This window comes from Hippopotamus amphibius, chromosome 9 (assembly GCF_030028045.1).
Source record: "Hippopotamus amphibius kiboko isolate mHipAmp2 chromosome 9, mHipAmp2.hap2, whole genome shotgun sequence".
Taxonomy (NCBI): Eukaryota; Metazoa; Chordata; class Mammalia; order Artiodactyla; family Hippopotamidae; genus Hippopotamus; species Hippopotamus amphibius.
The window spans coordinates 33,253,451-33,274,444 of NC_080194.1; the positions used below are offsets into that span (position 1 = coordinate 33,253,451).

The 20,994-nt window shown below is 43.5% G+C and overlaps 1 non-coding gene across 1 annotated transcript; it reads right to left on the reverse strand.

Moving 5' to 3' along the window:
- Positions 1-19,493: 19,493 nt before the first annotated feature.
- Positions 19,494-19,600, reverse strand: LOC130829617 (U6 spliceosomal RNA). Its single transcript, XR_009047630.1, has one exon. It is a non-coding gene; the product is annotated as a U6 spliceosomal RNA (small nuclear RNA).
- Between the last annotated feature and the right edge of the window lie 1,394 nt (positions 19,601-20,994).

A 20,994-nucleotide genomic window follows, 5' to 3' on the forward strand; every position in this document is an offset into this window, starting at 1 on the left:
GAATGTCTTGTCACAGAAAGTAAAGAAGTGCTCAGGAAATTATAGAAACATGTCAAAACATGTAGGAACCAACTTGAGAGGGCTCCCACTAGCCAAATCTGGGTCAAGGTGAGTATTAAAATAAATAGATAGAATGACATAACCCATTGAATAAAATAAGATCTGTAAGTGTATACCAATACAGTTAAATACATGACTAAATAAATGGCAGATAAGAGACTTCTTTCACAGAATTATGCCAACTAATTAATGTAGAAATGATGAAATTAGAAAAATCACTATTTTGCAATCATTACAAAAATAATAGATTCAAGTAGGCATTATCAATGGATGCTAAGACCAGTAGGTGATAGTTTGATAAGGAACAGGATATTTACGTAGTTTTATAGCATCGTTCCACAAATTACTTAACTGCAAACAGGAAAATGAGAGCTTACAGTGGAGAGGCCTGGAAGACACCACCTTAATCAAGGGCTGAAGGTTACCATCACCAATAATGGGAAAAAGCAACGTCATATCCCTTCCAATACAATGTTCGGAAAAGGACACAGCATCACTTCTGTGATAGTCAAGCTAAAAATGCATGATCTGAATCCCATCATGAGGAAACACTAGCCAAACCCAAATTGAGGGGTAATTTACAAAATAACTGACCTGTACTCTTCAAAAATGTCAGGGCCGTGAAAGACAAAAGCTGAGGGAATATTCCAAATTAAGGAAGACTGGAGAGACATGACAACTAAATGCAATGTGCGAATCTGGATCAGATCCTGGACCAGGAAAAAAATAGCTATAAAGACAATTGGCAAAATTTGAATTTGGACTGTGGATTGGATGACAGCATTTTGTCCATGTTAAATTTCCCAATTTTGATAATTGTACTGTAGTACAAATGACAGATTACAAAATGTCCTCATTTTTAAAAAATACACTGACATATTTAGGGGCAGAGGGATATAATTAATGTCTACTTAACCTCAAATTGTTCAGATACGTTTGTATTTAGAAAAAGAGAACAGTGATCATGCAAATGGGACAAAAGGCTAACTCTTGGTGAATCTAGATGAAGGCTTTATGGGAGTCCTTTGTACTATTCCAATTTTCTGAACATTTAAAATTATATCAAAATTAAGAATGCCAAAATTTTTTTTTCCACCAGTAGAGTATTTTCTTAAATGAAATCCAATCTGGAAAATCAATGTGATCAACATACAAACTCAGAGTTATTCTGAATGAAATGGGGATGTTGGATCCAGAGATTTGCACTCCACCCCCTCCCACCCTCCACATATTTTCCACCTGAAGTCAAGACCACAGAAGCTTGGCTGTTCACTGCCAGTCCCTCTGCACCAAAGCACTGCATGTGCCGAAGGTGGCACCTCTGGCCTCATCCCTGTGCGGATCCTCTTCCCTGAGCACCTCTGCTCTCCAACTACCTCTGACCTATGCTCTCCGTTCTTATCTGGCCTTTTCCTAATATTTGTGCAAACATGTCAATTGCCAAGAATTCTCAGTCTCTGTGTCTATTACTGCCTACGGTCCACGATGCTCAGAAATGTTCTTTCCCCACTGCGTAGAGCTTCATAGCTATTGTTTCCCATGTCTGCTTCCAGCTGCAGCTGCCCATGCCTATAACAAGGAGGAAAATCCCGAGGAAGGGAATGCCCTATGCTGACCCCCTCCAGCTCTCCTTGCCCCTGAAAAATGCCTCTGACTGCTGCAGTGGAACTCTGGCATCAGGCAAGGAAAAGATACTTGCGTTCTTTTTCTATGGCTGCGGTAACAAATTACCACAAAGGTGGTGGCTTAGAACAACACAAATTTATGATTTTACAGTTCTGGTAGTCAGAAGTTTGAAATCAGCTTCACCAAAGTCAATGCAGTAGCAGTGCTGGTTCTTCTGGAGGCTGTGAGAGGAGGATCCATTTCCTTGCCCTTTCCAGCTGTGAGTGCCTGCCTGAATTCCTGGGCTTGCGGCTCCTTCCTCCATTTTCAAAGGGCATCACTCTGATCTCTGTTTCCATCACCACCTTGCCTTCTCTTCTTTCTAATCTCACTCTGCCTCTCTCCTATAAGGCCTTTAGGGGCCACCCAGAGAACCCAGAATACTCTCCCCTTCACAAGAGTCTTAACTTAATCACATCTGCAAGTTTCCTTTTGCCCCTGCTGCAGTGGAACTCTGGCACCAGGCAAGGATGGAAGCCTCTGAAAGCAACAGAAAAGGAGTTGAGCCAGAAGATGCTCTGCTAATTTTCCAAGGCTACGGCTGCTGTGGGCTGAGGCCTCCTGGGGAGCTCTCATCAACAGCACGCATGAAAAGGAACCGAGCCGCTGTGCTCCTTGAGAAAGGAAGGGAAAAAGAACATTGGTTCCTGTTTGGGCTGATTCTAAAGTAGATGAGAATGAAAGCCTTTGGGGTGATGAATTTCCCTTTAATGCTGTCACACCTGTAGTCCTGGAGGTTTAACCTCTGAGTTTTGGCTGTAAAACCAACATTATTTTTGCAAACTTGACACCAGATGCTGCCAGGGAGATATAGCTGAAGTGATAAAAATCTATTCAACAGATTTAGTGAAGCAAATACAAACTAATTAACAATTTTGGAATTGGGATTAAACACTAATTCTTTTAAACCATAAAAAGTGAGATGAACAAGAGGAGAAATGTCCTGCCTCTGAGTAACTCAAAGGAGCCATCTGTTGGTCTTTGAGAAAATGGCCCAATTGATAGATTTTGAACAAATTCCGACATATTTTTTATCTGGATTGGAATGCATAGGGACAGCCATCCCAGAAAGAAGGCACATTACTTCCTGGCTTACGTGTCAATCTGGGCTTCCCTGGAGCTCCAGAAAACAAGCTATTTGTGTACTGACTCAGAAACGAGGAGACAGAATGAAGTGATATCTTTATAAATTCTGCTTGAGACATATGTTTCCAGCCATTAGGAAGGAAAGATGGCCTGAGGTTCCTTCTGACTTCATTGCACGGCAGCCACTGGTGGGACAAAGCTCTTTGGCTGTGCCTTCAATGTCATCTTTCAACAAGGACAGCGGGGCCTCATCTGCTACTGTTCTGAGACTTTCCAAATTAAGTGAAGTCCGGGCTATGAGACTGTAGTAACTGAACTTGCTGTCCTCCCATCTCCGCACCTGGACACTCTCGGCCTCAATAAGCAGTCTAATTCTAGAACATAGGCTCTGTGTTAATCTCATCCTAATCAGGATTGGGTGATAGGGGAGAATTCTGTTTGCTCTGGCCCCAAAATCAGTGGATTTGGCATCGAATTAGTCTGACCATTAACCCCACTCTGAGTGGCTCCTGAGAAGACCTCAGATCTGTTAGGAGCTACTTGAGGATGGAGAATTGGGGATCCCTGGTGCCTAGGCCAAAGGCCTGCATATATAAACGCTCAATTAACAACAACAACAAAAGTAATAAATTGCAACTTAGTGCCTATTATGTGTTGACACTATGCTGTCTCATTTAGTTCTCTCAACAACATTATCAAATGATATTATTGTGATCTCCATTTTACAGATAAGAAAACTAAGTCCTAGAAAAATCAAGGCATTTATCTAAGGTTATACAGCTCCTAAGTGTTAAGACAAAGTTAAAACTCGGGCTGTCTGATTCCAGAACTACCTACCACACAACATTCTACTCTATGTGTGTACGAGATCATTCGTTCATCCACATCCCAATTCATTTTAAATTATATTTGAGGTTACTTTGCAGAAATATAACCAGTACAACTCAACTGAGACTATTGAGTTTTAGGGGAAATAAGGATGGAAAGATCAAATTAATAAGTGCATTGGGAGTTCAAATGAAGTTGGCAGCCACATTTGGAGAGGAGTTTGAAGTACTCCTTGAGGTTTGGTACTTGGACTTTTGGGGCAGGCAGTGCTGTGGGCAACCAGCTCTGGGAGGCACGAGAAAGTCCATCCTGGGCCCATGGTTACAGTGGCCTCTGCTGCGCCAAGGATGGTGAGCTGCCCGTGAATGAAGCCTGTTAATTGGACCTTGGGGAAGGCTGCATGGATCAGGTGTTACACTGCCTCAGTTTCCCCCAGGTGGGTCAGTGTTTGGAGGCTGAAAACAACATGTTTCAATAACAACTCAGAATCCTTTGCTGGGTTTGGGGATTACCACTGCCAGTCAAGAGCAATCCACATTCTTTTTATCTGCCCATCTTGTAAAAGGCAACCAAGCTCACGGGTTCCTGGTAGTTGTTTGAACATATCCTTGGTCAGAGTTCCTTCCTTACCCTGAAAGATTCTTTATAACCAAAAACTATTCCAGAGGGCAGTTCTCTTGGGTCCCCCAATGGCTGTTATCTAACATTTCCTGATGATAAATATACACATTCAAACATAGGAAGAGTTGAACATTTATTCAGACTAGGGTTTCCAATCTGTGTTTCTGGACAATGAGTGCCCAGATTCCACTACATACACCCCCCAATCCCTGTGCCCAGCACTAGGCAGCATGGCAAGCGCTCGCTGCAGGAGAGTTCTGGCAGCGCACTGCCAGACGCAGAATGAGAGTCGAAGATCAGAACTCATATGAGCAGTTGAGCTGCCTCAGTTTCCCCAGTAAATCTGGTAGTAGACCAGCTTTGAGGAGATACAGAGTAAAGCAGAGAGAAACTATTCTTGGCATCCTCTAGTAGAGGTTCTCCCCTCCGTTTCCCACACCAGGAGACAATCATGCCATCGGCCTTTTCACGCTCCTGTTTCTCATCCCAGCCTTGGGATGTTTTCTCTGGGTTCATGAGGTTTTGACATTTTATTTTAATTTTGGGTTTTCATTTTGATGAAAATCTAAAAATAATCAATATACATATCAACTGGCTGACAAGCTCAACCACAGAATTTCCATATCCATATGTAGGTTTGTGTTTATGAAGCATAGGGGACAAATAGAACTGCTTTATATGTCTCAGGTTAGTGGAAATTGAGCAGGATGGACTTCCACACCAATGATGTGAACATCATCAAGAGAAGAACAAACACCCTCGCTACATGCTGTGGAAACAAAAGTATCATGATATTTATAATAGAGGCTGTTTAGAGTAGAGGAATGTTGCTAGCTTTGTGGATTTGTTTATACTTTATAAATTTGTAAGGGCTTATCTGAATGTTAATGTTTGCACAGCGTTGTTTATATTTGAATGTATACATTTGTTTAGGTTTAAGGAGATCACACCTAGGTTAATGTCTGCAGATATTTAAGTTATTTATGATAATAAAATAACTGGTCAGCATTTTTTCCCTTAAAAGGGGTCTCTGCATCACTTAAGCTTGGAGTACTATTATTTTCTGAACAATACATCATCAGTTTCTCTAATACAGTGCAGCTTTCCCTCTATTGGCCAGTGGGTATGGCAAATATTTTTGATTGGTCAGACTAACGTCTTTACTTTTTTTTTTTGTCTCCTGTTCACAATCCTTTCCCCTGAAGAATGCTGAATGGGCCAGCAGCTTGAATGGAGAAACAGTTCATCTGAACACTTTGTTCTAAATAGGAACAGAAAGTTCTGGAAGGTCCTCAAGGCAGGTCCTCAAAGGCCGGCATTTGGTCAGAGGGACAAAGCAGAAGCCTCACAGTAGATCAGGTAAGAATTAGGTCCAGATAAGCATCAGGGCCGCCTTCATGATCATCTCCCACAATATCTTTCCTCCCACCTGCACCACCGAAGATGGGACCAACTCCAGAGCCTAGAGAAGGAGGCTGGGAGGACAGAGCCTGAAGCTGAGGCTGCATTTACCCCGGCTGTGGAGGGGTGAGGGCTGGGAGGCAGGAGCCACACCAGCAAACTCACCGATTGATGACTGGCTGCAGAGAAAACAAATTATTTTAGATATAATTAACTGTAGACCAAGGCCATCCCAATAAAACATCACATTGCTGTTGACTTAAGTTGACCTAAAGAAGGGAAGCAAGGATCCATTAGAAGAAATTGTTGAAATGTAGAGGCTTTGCCCTTAAGTTCCATCCATGGCCCTTCAGATGTGGGCAGCCTGCTCGTGGACAGTGCGGGGACCTGGGAAGGAGGTGCCACCAGGGAGGGGTGACAGTCAAAGCCAACAATATCTGCTCTGGGACACTGCTCAGGGCTGCTCCTGCTGATTCTGGAACAAATACTCACAAAGGCCAAGAAAATACTGGGAATGAAGGAGATGACCAAGCTCTAAGACACAGATACACTTGGTTTATATATAAAACACATAGAAATGTTTTTTAATCCCATAAAGAAATATGCTTTCCATCATGTTACATAAAATACACAACCCCTTTTTGGTCTATTTTTTCATCAGTGTTACTAAAGACGTGGGTGTAGGGAAATACTTCTCTATCATAGGGAGAACAATAACATAAAGGATAACGGATACACAGCTTAAAATCAAGAGACAATTGGGAATGGTAGGGACTGTGCTGAATTGAAGAGCACTCATTCTGTCTGAAGATAGCAGGCCCTGCTCACGTCTGCTGAGGCTACTGTTTGCTTTGCTAAGGCAAATAGTTCTGCTCAACATTAATTCCAGGAGTCTGCAAAGGGCCGGAGGATGATGGCTAAAGGGCCATCTGTCCTTCAAATGTGGGCCAAGCACTGGTTGATTTAACCAGTTTGGTGCTGAGACTTTTTTCTGTAATACGTTTATCAATTAACAACCTGTAACAAGTAATAGAGGTAGATTCCTGATGCAGAACATTATTATGTGTCCAGCCACATGTAATGAGGCCATTCCCACATCTTGGCCAATGGCCCACGCTCACAGCTCTGCTGATGTGAGGATAACGAATTCTACTAAATGAAGAACTCAACATAATGGCAGCTATTAATACCCTCTAATATTAATAGGTGGCATTCATCTTATGTAATAGACTCTGTCCACTTAGCAGGCAGTTCATTTCACAGCTCTTCCCCAGCTTCTTTGTCTTCTCACCACACTGACCACTGTCTGCTGGACACCCTCCAATTTGTCATCACTACTAAGGTGGGAACTGGAGGGCACGTGACAGCACAGAAAAAGTAGCCCTATTTAGGACTCTAGGTCTCTCCTCTTCTTACCTAGAACTTCATCCTGCAGATGTCAGCTTAGGTGCTGCTTCCATCAGGAAGCCTGCCTGGTTGTCTCCTGCACCTCAGTGACAACAAGAACTGAATTAAGTGCCCTCCGTTAAGGTTCCCCAGAACTGTTGGTTTGTCCATATCTACCATCACCTTCTGTAGGCTCCTTCCAAGAAGGGTCTTGGTATCCCCAGACCAAAGCACAGAAAGCGTTGGAATAAATGAAAAAATAATTGAATGGATTATTAGGTAGATGAATGGATAGATGTATGGGAAACTGGATGGATGGTTGGATGGATGGATGGATGGATGAATGGATGGATGGATGCTGTCTGCCTTTTTAGAGGTTCTATGTAGAGGAAGTGTTCTACAATATGATGTTTTAATAGAGATCTCTCCACAAGGTGGCGCTCACAATTTTCTTAATTTATGGTTTTTATAGAAAATTTTCAAATCTCAGATTTTAAGCTGTCTCACAATCATTATGTAGGTTTCACAGTCAATTTAACTTGTTTACCATACTGTCCATGTTTCTTGTTCCACCACATTTCACACAATTACAAACCTGTTCTTTCCCCTGGGACGTCAAGATACAGCCTTGCATTTTGTTTTGACACTGGTTGGGCTGCTTTGTGGCTTGCCTGATGGCTGCAGGGTGTGAGGAACAATGTCATTCCCCAGATAGTACAGGAAATGAAGGCATAGTTCTTCTACGGCTCCATCCCCAACAACAAGCAGTCAGCAGAAAAACGAAACCTTGGCTTGAAATAGCTATTAACCTTTGGATCCATGAATTTTGCCTTAATAAAATAATAACCTCTTACATTGTACAGTGCTTTATGCTGTACAAAGCAATTTCACATCACAGTAATAGTTTCTGAGCTCCTAAAACTATGCCAGACGCTTTAGATGTATTAACCCCTTTTAACCCTCATACCAACCCTATGAGTTAGATCTTAATACCTCCCATTTTACAGATAATAAAATGGAGGTTCGGAGAAGGGATGTAATTTGCCAGCATGATATAGGTGATAAGTGGCAGATCTATAGTTGTTGGGACCCTGGTTTGTCTTTACTCCACGTTAATTTGCCTCCCATTACTCCCTGTGACATAAGCCACTTCAGTGTCAAGAGAATGGTATTAGACAATAAGGGGGAAAGGGAATTGCAGGTATACCTCCCTGTGAGGTACCTGTTATCCTCCTGTATTCACATGAGTACTCACACAGTTCGCAGCAGCCCTACAGGACAGTAGCAATTACTATGCTCACGTACCCACAACAGGTCAGGCACAATGCCAAGTGCTTTCTCATACATCATTTCATTTCATCTCTAGCTACCTCTGGGAGGAAGATGTTATTATCCCATTTTACAGAGGAGGAAATTATAGCTCAGAGAGATTAAATGATTGTATCGTATGTCATAGAGGACTCAAGTACAAGGGCTGACTCAAACTCAGTTCCACTTGACTTCAAAGCTCCAAGGCACCTTATGAAGTTGCCAAGGCCACCAGGGTGGGAGTAATTTAGGAATTCTGGGCAGGATTCCTGGAGCTGCTTCCTTATCGTCTCTTATCCAAACATTCTTCTGGGCCTTTGCACATTCTATTCCTCTGCCAAAAATGCCCTTTCCTACAGAGTTTGCCTGGAAAGGTTTTACTCACCTTTCGCAGACCCAGTCAAACATCATTTCTCCTATGATGTGTCTTCTGCTGGCCTTCTCGCTAAACATACACATGCATCCTCATGCCATATCCATTGTCCTGCCTCTGAGTCCCACCGCTTACCACACACACACACACACACACACACACACACACACACACACACATGCACACACATTCATCCTGTGATTCCTTATAGAACAACGCACATCCCACTGCATGGTGTCAAGAACTGTGAAGGGTCTGAGATTTCCCTGCCTGCAAGCTAACAAGCTGGCCTCCACTTGCTCGGACGCTGACAGAAGATCCAGTTTCCGTGTTCACTCTCTGCCTCCAGCTCCTCTACCAGCGACCTGCTCATAGTAGGCGCTCCAGCAGTGACTGCCGCATGACTGAAAGAATGAATTCAAAGGAAGGTTCAAGGTTCAAATCTTTGACGGTTTGTAGCTACAAGACACAGATTATTGGCGTATCTGTGTGCAAGTGAAGAAGGAAAGGGCAGGGAAGAGAAAGACACGCACAGCAACAGCGGATGGAGCCTGCGGAGACAGAAAGGTTCCCATCCGTGGACCAGTTAGAGGGTCATGTGTCTATTTGTAAGTACTGAAATTCCCAGCTAGAAAATTCAGGAATCCCTGTGTAATTCTTTAAAAAAAAAAAACAAAAAACTCTAGAACTTACTCTAAGCCAAGCACCAGCTTGAGGAGCTTTAAGTGCATTAACTAGGCTCCTTTTCATAGCCTTCGTGACTGCCACAGGGAACTGAGTTGAACGTAGCAGGAGTGACCCTCTGTGGCTTCAGAGGCCGTGTGAGAAGAGGTCACGCAGCTTTGCCAGTTTCTCTTGGGAATCGTTGGAGCCTTTCAGCAGTAGGAATTTCAGCTACCCGGAGGTGACCATGCAAAGAGCACAGGGAAAGAAGAGAGAGATGCCTGAAGAGCCCTTCTTGTTTCAGGTTCAACTGCTTGAATGTTCCCAGCCCCCACCTCAGATTGAGACCCTCCAGCCACCAAGGCCATTGTGAGAGACAGAGAGAGAACTGCCTCACAGAACCCTGTCTGCTCCCAGATTCCAAAGAAAAATAAATAACTCGGGGTTTTTAACTATTATCATTGACACACAAAAATCTGTAAATATTTAAAGTATACAACTTGATGAATTTGGAAATAAGTTTATATCGGTGAAAATATCACCACGATCTGTGCATAAATATATCTGTCACTGCCAAAAGTTTCCTCCTGCTATTATTATTATTATTATTATTATTATTATTATTATTATTATGTGGTAAGAACACAACATAAAATCTGCCTTCCTAATAAAATTTTAAGTATATAGTACAGTGTTGTTGACCACAGGCTCATGCTACTTTGTAGTTCTCTAGGATTTATCCATCTTGCACAACTGAAACTTTGTGTCCTTTGACTAATACCTCCCTGTTTCCTTCTGCCTCCAGCCCCTGGCAACCATCATTCTACTCTCTGCTTCCATGAGTTTGACTATTTTAGATGCCTTATATAGGCAGTGTCACCTAGTTTTTGTCCTTCTGTGTCTTGCCTTATTTCATTTAGCACAGTGTCCTCCAGGCTTATCCATGTTGTCCCAAATTGCAAATCTACTCAGTACTATCTTTTTGAGATTTATAGAATTGATACAAGTATCTCTAGTTCATCCACTTTAATTGCAGTGTGACATTTCATCTTATGAATAAACCAGTTTACACAACACAATTACGTAACAACTTAATGGGGGACAATTTGGTTGTGCCCACGTTTTCTTCTTAACAGTACTATAACAGACAACTTTGCATATATCTCCTTACACACAAGTGTATGAACTTGTCACAGGTGCCTTCCTAGGAGTAGAATAGCTGGTCAAAGGGCAGAAGTGTGATTAATGATCTTCTGTTCACCCTTTCAGATGCTACCCTCCACCCTTTTCGTTCCTTCTCTGGAGCCCAGGAAGCTGAATTATGTGGTCTATTCCTTGCCTTCTGCCTCCTGTTGTGTTTGGCCAATGGAGAGGACCAACAGGAAATTGGATGGGGTAGGAAAATGAGGTCATGGTTTTTATTTCCCCAGAGCCCTCCCTATGGGATTGCAGCTGGCTGGCTAGGTCCCTCCATTAGAGGTCACAGGTTGCCTTCTCCTCACGGCCATCTCTGTCTCCAGATTCTGATAACAGCTCCCTCAGCTTTCCCTTTTGGGCCTGGGGTGGTAAGTTCCCACTAACACAAGTTCCTGGGGACTGCACTATTCCTTGCTCTTTTCTGGCATCTTGTCCCTAACATTCTAAAAAGCCCCGTTATTAAACTCTCCTCAAATTATCTCGTTGGAGTGTGCCACCTGTTTCCAGCCAGAACACTTGGCTGATACCACATGCATCTTCAATTTTACAGTCTGTAAATTGCTCCCCAAAGTAGCTACATTCGTTTGCACCCTCACAGATCTGTGCATGAGATCCCACTTCCCCACATTCTCTCTAAAACTTGATGTGATTTGCTTCATAACTTTTGCCTATGAGGACGAATAGGAGCATCTTTCTACATATTTATTGGTCTATCAGTTTCTTCATGTATAAGTTGCCTGCTTGTATTCTTCTGATTTTCTGACTTTTTCTTTTTCTTACCGATTTAAACGAGTCTTTTTGATATACTCAATGTTAATTCAACTTGGACTGAAGAAAATCTTCTCCCAATCTAGGTCTTGTCATTTCATTTGATTTTTGGTATAGCTTTCAGTTTTAAAGTGGTCAACATCGTCGATCTTTTTCTGGTTTTGCTTTCTACGATTTACTTAATTAAGATAGTCCTTCCTAACCAGAAAAGCTTAAATATATTCTCTTATATATTCTTCCAGAAGTTTTACAGTTTTGCTTTTCCATTTATATCTTTAGCCTACCTGGAATATATTTTTGCATTTGGTAAAAGGTGGGGATATAATTTTATTTTTCCACAGAAATAACTTTGTTTATTGATAGTCTCTCCTATTTTCACCAATTTATAATGCCACATCTGCCATGCTTCAAGACTCCATGTGGACATGGGGCTGTTTCTGGGCTCTCCTATTGGTCTATTTTTCTATCCCTCTCCCGGTAACACACAGTTTTTATCAAAAGTCTGGATATCTTTTTTTTTTTTTGGATATCTTTTGATATCCAAAGAAGTATCCTACCACCTCCCACCCAAACCTGCTGCTTCTCCAAAATTATCTTAGACCTACTATCCCATGTGCATTTTGGGTTTTTGATACTCTATATCAGATCATGACAATTTTCTTCTAACTTTCTAATAATTTGAATAATAAATGACAATATATTAGTTATATACTATAAATTATATGTACTCTATTATATGTAATAATAAATTATATATAAATTTATATATAATGATTTTCTGTGCTAAGAAAATCATATGAATTTTCTTTTAATTCATTAATGAGGTATATTACATCAAAGTATTCTTTCATATTGAACATTTGAATTCCAGAAATAAACCCTACCTGGGTGTATTATTTTTCTTACTACAACTGGTTTACCTAAAAATTTTGCATGTATGTTAATGAGAGATTATTCCATAATTTGTTTCTTATTTTATCCCTTGCCTGTTTCTTGTTAAATAGCTCACAAATGGTAGCTTTCTTGCTTTTTGTATTATGTGAATTAGTTTAAGAGGGATTATCTGATTTTTGAAGATTTCCTAGAACTCTCCTATAAACACATCTATGCCTGGTAGCTTTTGAATTAGATAATTAATTGCTATTCTAGTCCATTTAATAGTTATAGGTCTAGTCAAATTTCCTGATTCTTGCTGAGTCACTTTTAGTATGATGCATTTTTCTAAGTATCTATTTCACCAAAGTTTTCAAAAGCATTTTGTAAAGGAGCAGCTCTACAGTGGCAGTACAATAACCTTGAACATTTCCACATGGGTCACACAGGCAAGGCTTCTCCATGGTCTGACCTATATCTTTGCAGAACACCCTGGCATCCTACCAAGAACATGGCCAAGATAGGCAGCCTTGTGAGGAACCGTCCTTCTCTCTATCTTACAGATCGCTCCCTATTCTGTGAGAGGTTACCATGAGACAACAAAGTTTTGCTAAATGAATGAAACTCACACCTTCCGTCTCCAAATCCAGTAGGCTCCCCTCTGTCCCATGCTACCTCCCAAGTCATCACAGGAAGGACCGAGCCCACTTGGAATAGCCTCACGCCCAAGTGCTTCTGAATCCCTGTTCCTCCTTCAAGGTCAGGGTCTAGCTGGGGCTTTTGCCCCAGGGGGCCAGGGACTAAAGCCATATGCATGGCTGTGTCCCTCTCTAGGCTGGGCACGGTATCTGGCAAGGGCCAGTGACATCCCAGGGGCTCAGAAAGCCTGGGTGATTGAGATGGATGGGCTTTTTGATTTGAGGAGCCTCAGACACAGAGCAGGGCTGACTGGAGGAACCACGCTCCTGCAGTGACATACATCAGGACCCTTTAATGGGAAATTATGGAAATGTACTGCCTGGAGCTGTCTTAATTATGAACAACCTGATCTTGATTGCAGCCTCTGGGAGGACTCTCCTCCCCCTCCTCCCCTCTCCTTTTCTCCTTGACATCTAGCGGCAGAATCCGGCTGCCTTTGACAAGGCTTTCCTTCTCCCAATAACACTGCTGACAGGCTCAGTTTGGAAACAGTTGAGCTAGTTGGGGATGGCAGCCCTTCCGCCAGCATGAGGCTCCCGAATGGGCAACCTAAATCAGTGGTTCATAGAGATCTCACTGCACCTGTGCCACCCTAGCTCTCAGGAAAGGCTGGGGCTGAGGTCAGAAATAAGCTGAAGATAATCAGGTTGGATGCTCTTCCCAGCACCCACTCTGCCCACCCCAATCCCAAACTAACTTATCCTAGAGACTATATTCCAACCAGAGAATAAAGATGGACTCCCTCTACCCCCACCACTTCTCTGCTCCAGTCCCCAACATGAGGGCAGGCTGGGCCTGAGCCCCCAAAGGGAGGAAGGGTACCGCCATTCTCTCTCTGTGTGCAAGGACATCTTATTAGGATGCTTGGGGGCCACAACAGAGGACTAGGCTCCAGGAAGATCTGGCTTCCCAAGCCAAGTTCCAAATCCTAGCCCAGAACCAGACACCATCTGACAGCTTCCTGTCAGCCCAGATTCCCGCACGCAGCCTCTCCCAGGAGTCTCCATCACCCAGCTCCACCCACTTGTCACATTTTCATTCAGTGAACATTTACTAACGTGTGTGAGGTCCTGATGCTCTGTTGTTCCATATCCTTCCTTTCCCTACCCCTTCTCCAGACACACACACACACACACACACACATCATAATTTTAAAATCAAGTATTTATTGAACTAATGGGAGTTTTCAAAGAAGCTTTATCACCAGGTATGACTCATCTTTTAGTTGATGGCTTTAGGTGTCTCTGGTGCTCAGCTTCTCCAGGGAGTAATTAATAAAGTGTAAACAAATATTTAAATCATTTGGGTGCTCACTATGTAAAAGCTCTAGGGGTGAGCTTCTTGTAATGATATGGCCACTCCTTAATCATCTGTGGGCAAAACCTTTTCAAACAGAGGGACCCCTGAATAGAAGTCCTACTTGAATGACTAGAGCCATTAAACTTCACCTGGCAGGACCAGACGAGGAACACTGTATATCCACTGTCGTTTATACATTCAGCTGCCCTAACTGGTTCTCAAGGGATATCGGAACCCCTAATCTCAGAAAACAGATCCCTCTTACCTGGAGCCCTGGTTCTGCGTCTCCTACCTAACCCTTTCCAATGGCTTCCTATTTTCTGAATCAGTAATCCCAGGAGTGTGGTTCCTGGACCAGCAGCATCAGCATCACTTGGACTATACAAGAAATGCAAATTCACAGGCCTCACCCCAGACCTACTAAATCAGAAACCCTGAGAGTGGGGCCTCGCCATCTGTTTTAACAAGTCCTCCAGGTGATTCCTATGTACAAAGTTTGAAAACCACTGCCCCAGATAGAGGTGCACTCTTCACAAGATCTGCAAAGCACTCCACAGAGAAACTGCTGGCCCATAGGAGACTTTTTGTAAATTAGAAGTAGAGCCTCATCTGGGAGGATGTAGCTATGAGCATGTGCTTGCCAAGTGGAGCTAGAGCTATATTTCAGCCCCTCCCCACCTTGGCAGGTGCCCTCATAAAGTGAACAGCCTGCAGTCACACACAGAGGCCCTGCCTCGAGGACCAGACCCTCCAGCCTTATATCCCACCACTTGCCTCCTTATCCCTATGTTCTGGTCACTCTAAACATTTTACAATTCCCTGAACACATCCTGGTTCTTCATCCTTCCTGCACAACTTTGCCCAAGCTGTTCTCTCTACCTGGAATGCCTTTCCACCATTTTTCCACCTAGAAAACTACCACAACTTTTAAGACTCAGCTTGGTCATCTCTTTATCCAGGAAATATTTTCTGACTGCAGGAGAGTCAGATTCTACTCCTTTAGGCTCCTTTATCGCACTGTGTTCACCTCTCATACTGCCCTCGCCTTGCTGTATTTTAATTGTTGGTTTCCTTTTCTCCATCCTCCTATAAGGCAGGATGTATATGTCTGAGCCATCTTTGTATCCCAGTGTGAAATTAATAAACAGAAACCTCAATTAAATAGAGTCAAGGGACCAGAAGGGGGAGCTCTCACAACCTACCATGACAGCAGAACCCAACAGGAAAAAGAAAGACTCTTCTATCCTAGCAACAACTTAGCCAATGAAAGCCATGGACTCTTTCTTTACTGTAGCCCTCCCAACTTCCTTTTCCCCTCTATAAAAGCGTTCTCCTTCCTTTGCTGTGTGGGGACTTGCAAGCGGCTCTCCATGGCCACAGACCCCAAAGTACAATTCTCTGCTGATCTTGAACAAACCCATCTTTGCTGGAGAAATATCTGGCAGCCTATTTATTTGGGGTCAACAATGATATCAGTGAGTACAAAATACTGAATATCAATCCTGTGTGAGGCTCTCAGTGCTAGAGATACTGAAGATCGTGTCAGACAGCTCAACCTCATGGAGCTAGTTCATAATTAAGGGTCTGGTACAAAGGGAGGAATGGAGGGAGAAGCAAGGCCTTTGAAAAATGATGGGAGGCATTTGCTTTTAGAATGATTTAGAATGATTCAGAAGCTGCTTCAAAAGCAGGGTGACTTTCTACAGCTCTGGGAGGACGAAATCCTACCTTTTGCAGATTCACTTGTGAAGTCGAAAAAGCCAAGGCCAGTCCCAAGCAGAAGAACATCTTTCATGGGGAGACCTGTCCTTCCACAGGGCTTGGTTCAGCCCCAGCCACTGGAGAGCCATCTTATAGTCCAGAATGTTCCCTGCCTTCCCCATGGCAGCTGCAGCCCGCAGCATGAACATTCCTAAGACCAAATTGGGAGTCTTGATGCCTCTTCTCCTTATAATTATGGTTCTAATCACTGTGTCAAGATTCAAATCAGGTTGGCATGCCCCTCCTCAATTAGCACCTTATCTAATCAAAAGACATGAATTGCAAGTTTTGGCTCACTGCAGTAATGCAATAGTGGTATTCCTTGTGGAAGCCATTTGACTTCTGGACTCATTTCTACACCCAGTGAGGAATGGAGGAGTAAAATAGGAGTTTGGTTTATATGCAGAAAACATGAATTTTCTCAAGCAAAAAAATGGTTTGAAGGCAGAAGGGAGGAGATGCTAAAGAGGCTGTCACCATGGTCAAGAGTGGAAATGCACAAGGGCAAGGCAGTGTGAATGGGGAGATGGTTGTAGACAGAGAGCAGTTTGAGATATAGAACTGGATGTGGGAAAGAGGGTGAGAGGAATCAGGAGGGAGAAGAAGGGTCTTGTCTGGAATCTGAAGTTGCTGCAGGAATAGTTAGGACACATATTCTTATAGACTTTATTAGCATGGTTCTCAGCCTGAGCCCAGGTCTGCACGCATACACACACAGCTCTAGCTCTTTTGTTGACATGACTATGCTATAAAAGCCTCCCCTTTGGAAAACTCACCAAACTCAATCAAAGACCCTCTCTCTAGTCCCAGCCTCTTCAATTTCTCTCTATAATGACAAATCGTGACTTTTTGCTCCCTGGTGCCAAAGAGCAACTCCTGGGGCAAGAAAGCAAATAGTATAGCCAACAGAAAGGAGAGAAAAGAAGCTCATTTATAGTATTTATCCATGTGCTAAGAAAGGCCAGTTCTCATATCCTCACTAAAATTTGGAGTGGGCTCAACCATGAACAGAGATTCACAAATACGTGCATATATATACTATATGTGCACACACACACACAGACACTCCGACATGCAACACACACGCACACACGCTTCTTCACTCACAGATGCACACAAACACAGAGAAAACATAAAATTGTACATGCAAGCCCATCACACTAAAAACAGGCCCTCTCTTGCAAATGCACATAAATACAGTCATTCACTTAAAACAAGAGTTTGGAAATAATTATTCAGAAAATTTAAGCAAAAAAATAATTTAGTTTCAATTATCTAGGTTTTTTTTAGTAAAAACTGAATTGTTTCCTTGAAATGTCCTGCCGGCGATTCTGAACCCTCTCCAGCTATAATACACCTTATGTTTGCATGGTCCATTTTACTTGTCAAAGGAAATTCACAGATGTGTTCTTCACATCTCACGGGGCTCTCTGAGTTGTACGTTATTTGCAATTTCCAAATGTGTTTTGTGCTGGCTGCTAACTGTTAGCACTCAGCACCATCCCTGCCCCTCTGAACTCTTCCTGTATCATCAGAAACTGGAAACCTAAAGACTACATTTCCCAGATTCCCGTGCAGGCAGGGTTCTAGTTTTGATTCCACCAATAAGAGACATTCCCGTGAGATTTGGAAGGGGGACGAGAAACGGAAGCCGTGGTCTCTCCCTAGACAGAGGCAGGCGGGCGGCGAGCGTCTGCAGGTGCTGGCAGGGTTTCTGCCTCAGCATCCATACGGCCCCCTGTGACTCACCCACGTCAGGGCTCCAGGCCGCTGAGCTCCCTGGTGCTGGGGTTTGGGGTAATTTTTATAAGTGATTTAAAGCTCTGATTTTGTAGAGTTTTAAGCCAAAAATAAGGACAGATTCCTGGAGTAGCTCACAGAAGTGAAGGAGAAGATAAAGAAGTAAGCAGTTTCAGGAGCCGCGCGGGCGGTGGTGGGCCGGTTCCCCAGGAAGCAAACGCTTAGATGGATATTAGTGGGGAGGAAGTTTGTTCAGGAGAGCTGTGGAGCGAAGGAAGCAGGACTGGGCGCAGGGAGAACCTGAGGTGTGAACTGGCCGTACTGGACAGAAGCCCCAGGCCACCCGGGGAGCGTTCTGAAGCCCCGATGATCCTTCATTGCTGGGGAGAGGATGCCAGGCCTTTATCCCTGCACGTTTATCAGTGGTCCTGAGTTGAGTCAAGGAAGCAAGGCATTGAAAACCAGCAAGGCAGCTCTCTCCAGCTGAGGCAATCTCTGTAGAAGACGGGTAGCTCAGGGCTTTTTGCCAGCAGCTCCCAGGCTGCAGAGGTAAGCAGTCCTTCATTCCCATTACAGACTAGAAGTGTGTGTCCCCCAAAATTCATATGTTGAAGCCCTAATGCCTAATGTGACTGTATTTGGAGATAGGGCCTGTGAGGAGGTAATTAAGTAAATGAGGTCGTAAGAGTGGGGCCCTAATCCAATAGGGTTGGTGCCCTAATATGAAGAAGAGACACCAGAGCTCACTGTCTCATGAGGACACGGAGAGAAAGTGGCCACCTGCAAGCCAAGGAGAGAGCCTTCACCAGAACCTGACCATGTTGGCACCTTGATCTTAGACTTTCTCGTCTCCAGAACTGTAAGAAAATTAATTTCTGTTGTTTAGGTGACCTAGTCTATGGTATTTTGTTACAACAGATCAAGTTGATTAATATAGTTCCTGAAGGAGAATATGGGCAGCACATGACAGGGTCCAGCACAGGAGGAACCAGGACACAGTTACCGTCAGCTTTCTCTCTCTCTCCCTCTCTCTCCTCACTCTCCCCACCTCTGTTCATTTCCCCCAAGTTGTGAGAGCGATCATGACCTTCTCCAGCCCCTACCTCTTCTGAAACCATGATCCAAGAAGGAACAGAGCTATCTCTCAGGCTCCAATTTGGAAAATCCCAGGGAAGAGCTCTGTTCACCTATCCCACACCATATGCACCCTCCTGGACCAGTCCTGGGGCCAGTAGCCTGGGGTACTGTGATTGACTTTGCCTTTGGCCAAATAGGCCAGATTTGTTATCAAAAGGCAAAGGACTGAGTAGAGATGCCGAGCAGGAAAATAATCTAGAAAGGACACTGTTTATTTTGCCAGTTATTTACTCAGTGAGATTTCAGTAACATACCAACCATGTGACATCCAGAAAGTCACTTTGCCTCTCTGAGCTTTGCTGTCCTCATCCATCCAGGAGAGATGGCAGTGGTTATTGTAAGAATGAAGGAGAGAATGCGTGTGACAGACCTGCCTAGCACAAGGCTGGCACACAGTAAATGTCCAATAAAAGGTAGCTTTTATGATGGTCTAGACACTACTATAAGAAAATATCATTTTGGGTGTCAGACTTCTTTTTCTTTCTTCTGTTATACACATACACGTATCTATTCTTTTTCAAATTATTTTCCCATTTAGGTTGTTACATTATATTGAGCAGAGTTTGCTGTGCTATATAGTAGGTCCTTGTTGGTTATCTATTTTCAATATAGCAGTGCGTGCATATCAAAAAATATGGAGCACTTCACGAATTTGCGTGTCATCCTTGCGCAGGGGCCATGCTCATCTTCTCTGTATCATTGCAATTTTAGTTTATGTGCTGCCGAAGCGAGCACACGTCTCAAACTTCTGAACCAATTTTCAAAACATGGAGGAAAAGCAAAATTCCATCGAGGGCAATCACATTGCCCCAGGTCCAAAAACTCTTAAAGTTACCTGGCATATGCATTTTTGAGATAAGAAAACTGAAGCCCCAAGAAGTTAATAACTAGCCCAAGATCTCACAGAGAGAAGAGATAGGGCCGGGATCAAGAACCCTGAACTCTAGTAGTATGCCCGGGTTCCCCTCAACTAGCCGCCACTCCACCCTGTCATTGTCTCCACATACACGCTCAGCCAGGCCCCCGGGGCACCCCAACCCAGGGATGCAGCCTCTCTCTTCTCTCTCTCAGACACCCAACCTGTATGGTCAAGCCCAGGGCTGCTCAGCACGCGTCTCTAATATGGAATTGAAACCCACTGAAGTTTCTGGAAAGCAAGTGGGCTATCTGGAAGTAATAAACTTCCAACTGCTTGTTCATTTGGCACCCAATGGGGGTGGCACAGATTCCTCTTACTGCTCTTTCTTAAGAATCAATAAAAAGTTAGTGAGGCATTTAGCAGAGCTGAAATAAATGAAATTAGATTTTTTAACCTTTTATGGGACTGATACTCTGATCTCATTCCTAAAAGTCACTCTAGGTCAATCTGACCCATCTTTTGGTAATTGCATTGCTGATTTTAAAGACAGAGTCTCGGTGTGCTGAGAAGAAAGAGGAGTATTTAATTGGCCGGGGGAGGCGCAAGCAACAGGAGAAAGTAGCATCTCTGGCTGAGGCTCAAGGATGGATGACTAAGTAGGGGGTGGGCATTGCAGACAGGAAGAACCCGCGTGAGCAAAGATGTGAAAAGAAAGAAACATGGGATATGTTTGGGACTGGCAGGAGCAGATGGGAGTTTGGGGATCCTTTTGGTGAGCGTCAGAGCTGGCTGGGGTCGGATGCGGCCGGTCACAAGGGCCAGCACTGCCCTCAGGCTGAGGCAGAGGTAGTGAGGCTGCAGACAAGGGCATTTCAGAATCAGAAACAACACACTTGAAGGACAAACTTGTCTTCTCTGATCCTGACAGGGAGGTGCTGGAGGAAGACAGGTCTGAATTCAAATCCCACTGCTGCCATCAACTTGATGTGAGATTTTAAACACATGTTTTTTAACCCCTTGGTGAACTTCTGTTTTCTCAGGGGTTGGAGGCAATAACAGCGCTCTCCTTAGAGTTTGCAGATTCAATCCCTACAGATGCCAAGGCAGGGAAAATAAATGACTTCTCCTGGGTATAAAATAATAAGGGATTGCATTCAACATCTAATGCTAGAAGTAGGCAAACACACAAAACATTGTGCAAGCTAAACAAAACATACTTAGCCAGCGTATAACCAGCATGTAAATTCTTGATTACCTCATAAGATTGTTG